This window comes from Haliotis asinina, chromosome 16 (genome assembly GCF_037392515.1).
Source record: "Haliotis asinina isolate JCU_RB_2024 chromosome 16, JCU_Hal_asi_v2, whole genome shotgun sequence".
NCBI lineage: Eukaryota > Metazoa > Mollusca > Gastropoda > Lepetellida > Haliotidae > Haliotis > Haliotis asinina.
The window spans coordinates 23,129,965-23,141,702 of record NC_090295.1 but is presented as its reverse complement, the minus strand read 5'-3'; the positions used below and the strand labels follow the sequence as shown (position 1 = coordinate 23,141,702).

Here is an 11,738-nt window from a genome sequence, read left to right as displayed (position 1 = left end):
TTTTTTAATTAGTTATTTTTTATTCTTTGAAGGGAAGGACTGGGCACATGTTGTACAACTTATGAAGCCGTCTCCCAGATGGGTATTTCACAACTAAAGAACCTGCAGAAAACATACATCTCTAGACAGATTTGATTCACCATTCTGGTTTCTGTAGTACTAAGTCAAGAACTGACCAGTATTAACTTCTGTGATTGGCTAAACATCCCAACTAACATTGTCTTTGCATATTCAGGTTAGCATGTTTGACAACATATAGATTTGGTACACCTTTTACAAAGCGTACAATGAGCTGTTAGGAAGGCAGGAAAAGGGAGGAAAGGGAAGCACGAGGGCATTATTTTTGGTATATGAAACGTTTTTGTCCTGTAATAGGCGACGTGGCAGCATAGATCCTTGTGTTAGAGTGTTGACAATGAGATTACAAAGTTTTATATCCATAAACATTGTCCTCGTTCTTTAATTAAAGAGGTCGAGGAAAGTGACAACATGGTCTATTAGAAGTCCGGCTATAATCTGGCTGGCGAAAGAAACGATACCAAACACACAAAAATACTGTCTGAAAAGACAGCCAAACCGCTCTATACAAAACCAACACTTTGAAGGCAATCATCATTTGTTGTGCACAGACTAGCGTCATCATCATTTGTTGTGCACAGACTAGCGTCATCATCATTTGTTGTGCACAGACTAGCGTCATCATCATTTGTTGTGCACAGACTAGCGTCATCATCATTTGTTGTGCACAGACTAGCGTCATCATCATTTGTTGTGCACAGACTAGCGTCATCATCATTGTTATTGAAGCGCGGGTCAAACGTTCAAAGTCTTCGTACACACTACAGTCGGCTTGAAAACATTATCAATACATCCTTCAGTTGCACATATCCCATATCACTCATTTCCCTATTTACGGCAGTCCCGCAAACATACATGACAAAATCAACGTTAACATTAAACGATTATATTCACAAGGATTGCCGAGAAAAATCAAGATTCGTTCTGGTCGTATTTTACGGCACCATTTCATCTTCAATAGCGTTTTGTGAGTGAGTGTAGTTTTACGGCGGAGGACACCAGGCCCCGATTTCTCGAAACAAACTTTTCATTCAAATCTCAAACTGAGTTTGACAATTTCAAACAGCTGAATGTTTTACTCAACTGCATTTCATTTTTTTAAATAAAAAAAGTCCAAACAACTAAAGAAATCTGTGCACCAAACTCATATTGTCTACTAAATTTTAGCTTGATACCGATTTCCATTCACTCTGGAAAACGCATGTTCCTGTGTTTTCTCAAATTAATTAAATTCTCACACTTAAGTTTGTTTCGAGAAATCGGGGCCAGAATGGGCTTTGCACATTGTACCCATGTGGAGAATCTTCGGCCTGACAAGCGAAAGCTCTAACCACTATCCCACCGATCCTTTTCCTCAGTAGCTGTTTGATCAACGTTTAAGGCTTCAATAGAACTGTCCAAAATGTTCATACTTTCAAAATCTCACTCGCTCTTTCGGCTTTTGCCACACGTTTCCTAAATTAGCGCAAAGTCAGTCTGTGAGTGAGTGAGTGAGTGTGTTTGGTTTTACGCCGCACTCCAGCTTTATGGCGGCGGTCTGTAAATAATAGGATCTGGACCAGACAACCCAATGATCAACAGCATGAGCATCGATCTGCGCAATTGGAAACAGATGACACGTGTCTTCACATCACGGGGAAAGAGTTTTGACGCCAACATATTATAGCTGTCAGCGTATCTTTCTTTGTGGGAATTGTGCCACGAACCCAGCTTTCAGTATATTCCACCATAGTGTTTCGCTTTAACTCTATGTAACCGGATTTGCCCCTTCACTTCACTGGTAGACGACACGCAGGAACAATCAAAGTAGGAACTTCATAGATCTTCTAGTGGTTTTTATTAAGCATAGACGGTTATAGACCTAACAAAATAGTCAGGTGCTTAACAAGCGTTCTGTAAGCTGTCCTGAACGCCTGTGAACGCAGCGACTTTACGCAGCCCCGTAAACCGTCTCCTGGAATAGTAGGGTCCATGATAATGGTTTACATCGATGAGATTCTTCAACTTCCCACAAGCACGTTGGGTACGATTTACCACTACAAGAGAAGAGTTTATGATTCTACTTTGTGATTCCGAGTTCCCAATTTTGAGACCGGTGTATTCTTTCTTCCGGGGGATGTCTGTGAGTCTGTCAGCTTGTTTGTTGGTGCGCACCCAGATTTACTCAGATTCACAGTGAGTGTTTCTCTGTCTGTTAATGCACACCCAGACTTACTCGAATTTGTAGTTAGTTTTTGTCTGTCTGTCTGTCTGCCCCACTTTTAGTGCTCGTCCTGATTTACTTCAACTTGCAGTGAGGGTGTGTTTGTCTATCTGTCTATCTGCCCCACTGGTAGTGCTCGACCTGACTTACTCGAAATTGTAGTGTGTCCGTCTGTCTGTCTGTCTATCCCAATGTTAGTACTCGTCCTGACTTACTTGAAATTGTAGTGAGTGTTTGTTTGTTTGTCTGTCTATCTGCCCCACTGTTGTGCTCGTCCTGACTTACTCGAAATTGTAGTGTGTCCGTCTGTCTGTCTGCCCCACTGTTAGAGCACGCCCTGACTTACTCGAATTTGTAGTGTGTCCGTCTGTCACTCTGTCTGTCCCACTGTTCGTACTCGTCCTGACTTACTCGAAATTGTAGTGCTTGTTTGTTTGTTTGTCTGTCTATCTGCCCCACTCTTAGTGCTCGTCCTGACTTACTCGAAATTGTAGTGTGTCCGTCTGTCTGTCTGCCCCACTGTTAGAGCACGCCCTGACTTACTCGAATTTGTAGTGTGTCCGTCTGTCACTCTGTCTGTCCCACTGTTCGTACTCGTCCTGACTTACTCGAAATTGTAGTGTTTGTTTGTCTGTCTGTCTGTCTGTCCCACTGTTAGTGCTCGACCTGACTTACTCGAAATTGTAGTGTTTGTCTGTCTGTCTGTCTGTCTGTCCCACTGTTAGTACTCGTCCTGACTTACTCGAAATTGTAGTGTTTGTTTGTTTGTTTGTCTGTCTGTCTGTCCCTCTGTTAGTGCTCGACCTGACCAACTCGAAATTGTAGTGTTTGTTTGTCTGTCTGTCTGTCTACTCCACTGATAGTGCTCGTCCTGACTTACTCGAAATTGTAGTGAGTGTTTGACTGTCGGCATGCCCCTCTATTAGCGGTCGTCCTGATTTACTCGAACTTGTAGTGAGGGTCCATCTGTCTGCCCGTCCCTCCGTTAGTGCTCGTCCAGACTCACTCGAATTTGTAGTGAGTGTTTGTCTGTCTACCGGTCCCTCTGTTAGTGTTCGAGCTGACTTTCTCGAATTTGCAGTGAGTGTCTGTTTGTCTGTTCTTGCTCACTTGTTTATACTATCTCACAAATCAACTAGAATGCACAAAATACCACGGAATTTCCATGAATAGCATGCAGTCAAAAAAAGTAAAAAGATGTTTATTGCATTTCAGGCCTCCGGACCATATACGTCAGAGTTGCAAGTATTATACATTCACATACTGTTTGAATACAGAGATGATTTTTATTTTAACAGAATATCACGCTTAGACACTACATTGTATATGTATTGTGATATTTACAGTTAATACAACTGTCATAAGTAGACAGTATTTCTTTGTGGCTACGGTAGGAGAGGTAACATTCAGGGGTATATTGTTTACGTAACTCTATGTAAGATGGACCGAAAAATATAAAATGAATTTCGTTTTCAATAGAAAGTTTACACGATGGACAAACTTTTTTATATCTGTCCTTGGGCGCACGTCTTCCTTCAATAATCATCAAGTTTGATAGTCCTAATCTAAGTCGTATTAATGAATTTCTCAACTTTTTGGATGTCAGGTGTGATAGGTACTTTTCGGGTTGGAGTAGAGTTTTAAACACTCTATAGATATCATATCGTGACCCATTATCTAAAAGTGAGCGCCAGTCTTGATTAAATATATTTAAAGCTGTTTCTCGGAACAGATGCCAAAAAATTCACATTGCCAACTGACTGATTTAGACACACAAAACCATAACCATGAGATAAAATTCAAGTCTACGCTCATTCACTGCTCCAAGACACAGTCAACGTGATGAAGAACTGATCAAGACCCGAAGAAATCCAGAGTCCTTTGCCAGATGATATCTTGCAGCACATGTCTATGTTTGATACTGTTAAAACATTCACGCACCGGGTGATGCACCATTCCCAAGCTACCCAAGAGAAGAGCCGCCGTGCAACTTGGGGAAGAGTGAAGACTTAAGTAGGAGAAGTGTACCTCATCGCCGATGATGGCGACAACAGTCGTATCCTTGACTTGGCCACTGCTATCAGTGTTGACGACCCGTGAAGGACCGGGTAGAACAGGCCTTGAGCAACCCATGCTTGCCCTAAAAGGCGACTATGCTTGCCGTAAGAGGCGACTAACGGGATCGTGTGGTCAGGCTCGCTGACTTGGTTGACACATGTCAAAAACATGACATATGAGATGCCCATGTTACTTTACCCAACTCATCCAGATAAACAAGTATGTTTTAAGCCTTCTCAGGTAGTCTATTTTCACGCATGCACATAATTTTCAGTATTTTATGCATCTGATATATATAGGAATTGATATACAAAGAATGTGTCCCACGTCCGCCATATACCATACATGTTGGTGTTACTGCCCCACTTAAAGAAAATTTTTACACGCTAATAGATGTGTTTTTCGATACTTTCAAAATGCTGGGAGCCCATATGTTGGGTCCGTAGAGTAAGATAGGATGTGTTTGTGAATCAAATAGCTTAAAAATATTTTGGGTGTCAACACGGCAAAGTTAGGCACAATTGACGTCAATAAACTTGTTTTGCTCTCAAGGCCAGTTCAGCAACCGATCCTTTTCAAATGAATGGTTTTATTAAACATAAAACTAAGATATGTGTACTGATTTCTTACACTTACAAGTTGATAATCGAACGTCCATCTTTATCTTTCCGCAACTGGACCACCTTTTCTGAGGAGGGTCATATGAGGAGTGGAAGTGCTTCATGTGAATTATTCATACGTGTAGCATCTTACAACATTCCCTTCTAGACAATATATGAGCGTGTTCTTTGAGTATCGTATACCTGTCAACACGTGTTTTTTTCTCATCTTGTTTCGTCATTGCCACGAGTGACTAGCTGAAGAACAGTGGACAGGTGAGGTGAGTGTTTCTTTCTTCGCATATAAAAAATATTTTGATACCATAATTTTCATTCATTTGAAGGACTTCGAGGAACATCTCAGTTTGCCGAAATGTTTTTCGTGTACTTTTGTCTCTCTTTGCATTTTGAATGATATTGTACACGTTTTCATATCCACATTATAAACTGTCCACGGGCCATGGTTTCATATTTCTGTTTGTCCGTGTTCCACACGAACGCACGTACGAGTAACTCATCAGTGCAAGAGCAAGGCACCAACTCATCTTCAGCCACATGACTACCAAATACACATGATATAGAAAATACATTGTCTCCACTGGCGGATCTAGGGGTGCAAGGATACGCTGCCTTCCCGCTTCCCCTTTTATCCTGAATTTTTTTTTACTATTGAAGCTCTCGTGAAAACCAGTGAAAATAAACAGTGTGGACCCTTGGTCTCATTTATTGCTACCCACAAACACTCATTTCCAATATACAGACGGCGCGTCTGTGAAGGTCCGGTTAGAATAGGCCTTGAGCAACCCATGCTTGTCGTAAGAGGCGACTAACGGGATCGGGTGGTCAGGCTCGCTGACTTGGATGACACATGTCATCGGTTCCCAATTGCGCAGATCAATGCTCATGTTGTTGGTCATTGGATTGTCTGGTCCCGACTCGATTATAGATGAATACTGTATTTTGATACATTTACTAGATCTATGTCTCGAGATGTTTTTTACAGAACAATCTGATAATATTTTCGTAAACTTTGTTTTATTGGGGAAAGAGTTTAGACTAATGGGTAAATGTTGTTTTCTCAAAGCATACAGTGTTTGGCAGGGAAATACATGTATAATGATATTTATCTACAACGCTTGGCATATCATATACCATTAAAAAGTAGCTAGGGGATATTCCTCTTTACGAGCATACCACTACCAAAGGTCAATACATATGAAAAAAAAAACAAGTTGCCAACATATATCCATACAAATGAAACATTTCCAAAGAAAAAGGAATAAATTGTCACATAGTCCCTCATTTTCTCTTCAACATCTGTTTCCTCCTTGGTCTCATCATTTGTGTTTTATCAGCCTTGTAAATCTAGTGTCTTCTCCTATGAGACGCTGGGTTCAACATGTGACCAACCCAGATCCGGTCAACAACGTAACTGTAGCGCATTACATGGTTTTGTGTGGTTGTCACATACCGAGAGACCCGCCATGAAGACCTCTACAGCCAAAGCAACACCAGGATTGCATACGATTTCAGCCAAGACAGTGAGGAGCCGGAAACGACCAGCTCGAGGCATTTTGACTAGGTTACGATGTCAATGACGCGAAGGACACGCAGTATATAGCCAATAGCGATAGAGAATATTGTTTTTCTTTTCTGTTCAGACGAAATGTCATGTTTACGGACGCCGTTGGGAACGTTTAAATCAAAGCTGCACACAGGAAGTAGACATGCTTGGTGACAATAGTGTAATAATGTGGTATGGCATCTTCCATAAAGGTAGAAGAGATTTCAGTACTAGTCCACGGCAATTTTTAATGAATGTTCTAATTAGACAGTCGGATTCCCTTGCTTCGTGCCAGTTCTGAGTGACACAGACACGCGTCCTCTCGGTTTTTCAACAAGAACAAGGTCCGAACTCACTCGGCAACGGTCTTTCGGAGGAACAACAACGTCGAAAGAACTGCCATGACCTTCAAGCTAGGTCTAAAGATCCATATAACATGTATGCTTTCTTCTTGATCAACATCTATGATCATTTCAGCAACAACCACACAAACGATCAGTTGGCATAACACTGCAGGTACAGTGGGTGAATATTTCCAGGGCGAAATTCCGTAATCCCATGGGTATGATGCCAGGTAGTTTTAGACTCCATGGGGTCTTACAAAATGTTGAGAAGAGATGATCTTCACCTTGACACCTAATACCATGTGTGTCATGATGAACCTCGGTTTGTGGCAACAACCTATGCCAATTGGGAACAAATTATTTTGATCCATTGATTCTTTATAAAATACATGCACCATACATCTGAAACCCACTTATGCGTTTATACTTTCGGAGAGTATATATATCAAAGTTTGAACTTGGTGGCAGCCAGTAGATGCTATGATTGCTGTCTGGCATATCAGTGCTCGAATAAACAGCCTCCAGCTACATCTGTGAAATTTTAAACGAACACAAAGTCTCAAGGTTCCTGAAATATATTTATATCATGTGAGTTAACTAAACATTCGCTGATCTTTCGTTGCAGATAAAAGGAAGCATGTACACAATACGATGTTGGAAGTTGCGAAGAAATACCATGTTGGACATCAGGCTGCTTCTAGTGGTTATGTTGATGGTTGGTGTGCTGTCAGTGTTCGCCTTGTTGAATTACCCTCAACAACCTGCACTTTTTCCACGACTGGCTCAAAGCTTGTCAGTGATGACGTCAGATGAACAGTTCTTGAAAAACATCCATGAACATAACCAAACACGGACTCAAAATATAAGAAATGCCTCAGATAAAAAGGCAATCCGGAAACTCAAACCGGATTTCAGGAAGTCGGTGATGTTTCCAACACGTACGTATATTCAGCAATACACGATGACATTGATGTCCCAATAATCAGGGTAATAACCTTGGTTAGATATTTCAAGGATACCTGGAGACGGCCATCATTTGTTTGCACGTACTTCAACTCTTCTGGGCATCCTTCTGCGGTAACATTCCCTGGAATGCTGCAGTATCTCCCCAAAAGGGGATACAGGTGGGTTTTACCTGAAACTTATTAAACATGCCACAATTTAAGTCTGGACATCCCAAAGTCCAGAAACTCTCTGCATTGTGGCCACTTTCTGACAAAAGATCTGACAAAGAAAGATGCAGTTGTCATCAATATATGATACGGATGAAAAAGTGAAAACATTTTTTTCTAAAATTTATACTCGCTCGCCCATTTTAGTCTCGCTCAGAAATCATGTTTTGCAGGTTGTAAATGAATGCAAATGTGTTTATAAGAATCATGACAAAAGATTCAACCCATGATGACTTAATTCTGGTAGAAGGGACGTGGTTGGAGGAATAAAGTATTTAAACTCAGGTCGAAATTCCGATCACCTATGGTCTGAGCCAGGAAATTCATCATGGCGTTTAATAACTAGTCTGTCATACAGACCCTGAAAAATAAATATCCAAGAAAGCCCACGCAAGTCTAGAAAATGTGGCAAGTCTAGATTTCCATAGCTTCTGAAAGCGAGGAAAGTCTCAGGGCTCCATTTCATTATATTATTTTTTTCTCTTTTTTCAGTAAAATATGTTCATTTCAGAGACCAGCTGTTAGTCTATTTAATGCAACTTAATGAGCAGCAAGTGACGCCTCTCTTTTTTGTCGATCTTGTAATTGTCCCAAAGTAAAACCCAGGTACTTGCGTTATCCTTGTTTAGTCCCTCTACGATTCTGTGGACCCTCCGATAAATCGAGGTGCATCAGCGGACTGGAGAGTTGAAATGCTAGGACTTTCATTTCGTTCAAGTTATTGAACGTTACCGTTACTGGTGAAACATTAACTTCCCGAATTGCCAGTTGTTGTATTTTGCAGACACCGCTAAGGATTTCCTCAGATTAATATTATCTTTCAATAAATCTATTTTCAGATTCCATTCAGGATTTATTAAATGTATGCTGCCCAAAGATGTCCGACCAACAACAGTCAGCATCAGTGGGAACATTACTGCAGCCCATAATATGCTGAGAGTTATCTACCCTTTGAAGAAGAAACGACGCTTGACCAGATGTTTCTCAGCACTTCATTCCAATTTCAGCAACACTTTGCAGCTCATACAGACACTTGAAATCAGTCTCATGTTCGGTGTCGACCACTTCATTGTTTACAATCACAGTATTCACGAATCTGCCATGAATGTTTTGAAACATTACCGTAATTTGGGAGTGTTAGATATCTTACCTTGGGATGTACCTGTAAACCGAACTCAGATTCATTATTTTGCACAACTCGCTGCTATTCATGATTGTCTATATAGAAACCTGCATGTCTCTGATTACATACTGACAGGAGACACGGATGAAGTCTACATACCTAAACGGGGTGGGAGCACTTTGGAAATGATTAATGACACCTTGAAAGGAAAGCCATCATGTTCTGGTATTCTTGTTCAACATACCTTTTTCCCTTTGAATCTTCAGCCTCATGTGGGGAATGTTACCCTGAAAGAGGAAGCGAGGAGACTCGGTATCACTTATCTCTTGTACAAACCCGGGTATAGGTCTAAACTAATCATCAAACCTACGGGTGTTGAGGTGAGTTATATACATAATATTGAACATCTCCGGAAAGGACATACTGACTGTATTTGTCCCTCATCTCAGTGCATTCTTCATCATTACCGTGCTGTCCCACCAAGAGAGTGGGGTTCCCTCCGACAAACCGATGCCACATTGCTGAACTATTCTGAAATCATTGTTAAACGGGTGACCGAGAAAATGGACCAATTAAACCTGGATGGAGGTACCACTTATGTAAAAGTGTGAATGGTAATATACCGGTCATTTTGTACTCCGAATTTAACGAGGAATCTAACGGGGAAGCATGAAGGGAAAATATCTTCACTTGTCCAAAATCGTCAGCGTTAGGAACAAAGAGCTGAGCCATCTCTCCATCCGATGACATGTCCCAAGTTAAAACCATGTCACGGTGGATATAGCAAAACATCGTACGTTATGTGCGTGTGCGTGTGCGTGTCCGTGTGTGTTAGGGGAATAGTTTTCACGCTGCAGACAGCTGTGAACATTGTTTCTGATTATGGAAACACTGCTGTTAATAAAATGTTTCACTGACTTATCACAGTTCCTTGTTCTTGTTTGGGATTTAAAAAGCGTGGAAGTACAGCGGGAGAATCCAAAAGGAAATAACCATGACCTATGGGGATTCGAACCGATACTAACATGATTCTGGGACACCTAAGGGTCGCAACCAAAACGATAGGGACACGCATTTCTGGCCTCAATTATAGGATTTGCTTCATGGGATATGAAATAGGAGAGTTTGATGTCACGCTTAACAGAATATCACAGCGAGGGACACCGGAAATAGGCTTCACACAAAGTAGACATACGGGCAATGAAACCCGGTCCTTCGACGTGACGAGCCAATGATTTAACCACATACTTATCCACCCGCCCTCTTCACTCTGGAAGACAATGAGAGGAACAAAAGAAGGTTCTTTAGGTTGAGATCTCTCACACACGCACGCACGCACGCACGCACGCACGCACGCACGCACGCACACACACACACACACACACACACTGGCACATCGGTGGCATTCATCACAAACCACGAGGCGAGTAAATCGTCCATAAAAGTACGGGGCTGACATCGAACACACCACAGTAGGTTACTACATCGGACAGCGTCGCATATATTTCTTGACTCCACATTGCATGTTTTTATTTGCCCATTTCTGGTGTCCCCCACCGTCATATTGCGGGAGTAGTGCTAAACGCGGCATAAAACCCGGTTTGGCAAGCCGAGTGGACGCTTGGACATTTAACCTCAGCCACCTGTGTATCTTCCCCAACATGTATTGATTCTCTTCCTTGCAATCATTGCGACTTCATTAACATAACTGTGCATCCAGGTAAATGTCGTGTGTAGTTGTCATAGGCAACCTCTGCTTGCATAATTGCCGGGTGTTATTGAACTGTTGTGGAATTCTTCAATTTTTCCTGGGCAATGGAATGGGACATCGATATCAAGAACAATGTATTAGTATTGATCTGTATATGGTGCAAAATGGAAGGCATCAATAAGACTTATCTCCTAAGTGTTAAAGTTGTATGCATCTGTCTTTGAAGAACTAGCTTATATTAGGTGTGAACATGATGCGACGTGAGAAGTTGCGAGAGAACAAAAAGGTGAACGTAAGAAAACCTTGCTGATGGCTTGCCTGATATCATTGTGTTCGCCATGTTGGATTACACCCAACAATCTGTACCCAACGGACGCTGGCTCAAAGCCTGTCTGTGATGAAGTCAGCTCGGGGATTCTTGCAACGCTTCTATGCACATCATCGTGCGCGGACCAATTCAGAATCTCAGATAGGATTACATGGAGATGGGGGTGCTCTCAACACGTTCGTGTAATCAGCAATATACGATACGATAATATTACTGTGCCTATTATCCGGATGGCAGCGCTGGTCAGATATTTCTGGGATACTAAGAGACTGCCAACATTTATGAGCACATACTTCAACGCTTCAGGTCAAGATTCGACGGTCACCTACCCTGGGATAAACTCATTCATTGACTCAAAGTCGGCTTTGCAACAAGAGCGGACGCTTGGACATTTTACCTCAGCCACATCTGTATATTCACCAACATGCACCGGTTCTCCTCTTCGCGATCCTAGAGGCTTCATTAAAATACGTGTCAGTCTCAGGCAAATGAAGTGTGTCGTTCCGCTTGCATACTTTCTTGTTTGACACTGCAGTGTTGTTGAGTTATTCGACATTC

At 41.7% G+C, this 11,738-nt stretch overlaps 1 pseudogene; it reads left to right on the top strand.

Moving 5' to 3' along the window:
* Positions 1-7,522: 7,522 nt before the first annotated feature.
* Positions 7,523-9,752, top strand: LOC137267707 (uncharacterized; annotated as a pseudogene).
* The last annotated feature ends 1,986 nt before the right edge of the window (positions 9,753-11,738 follow it).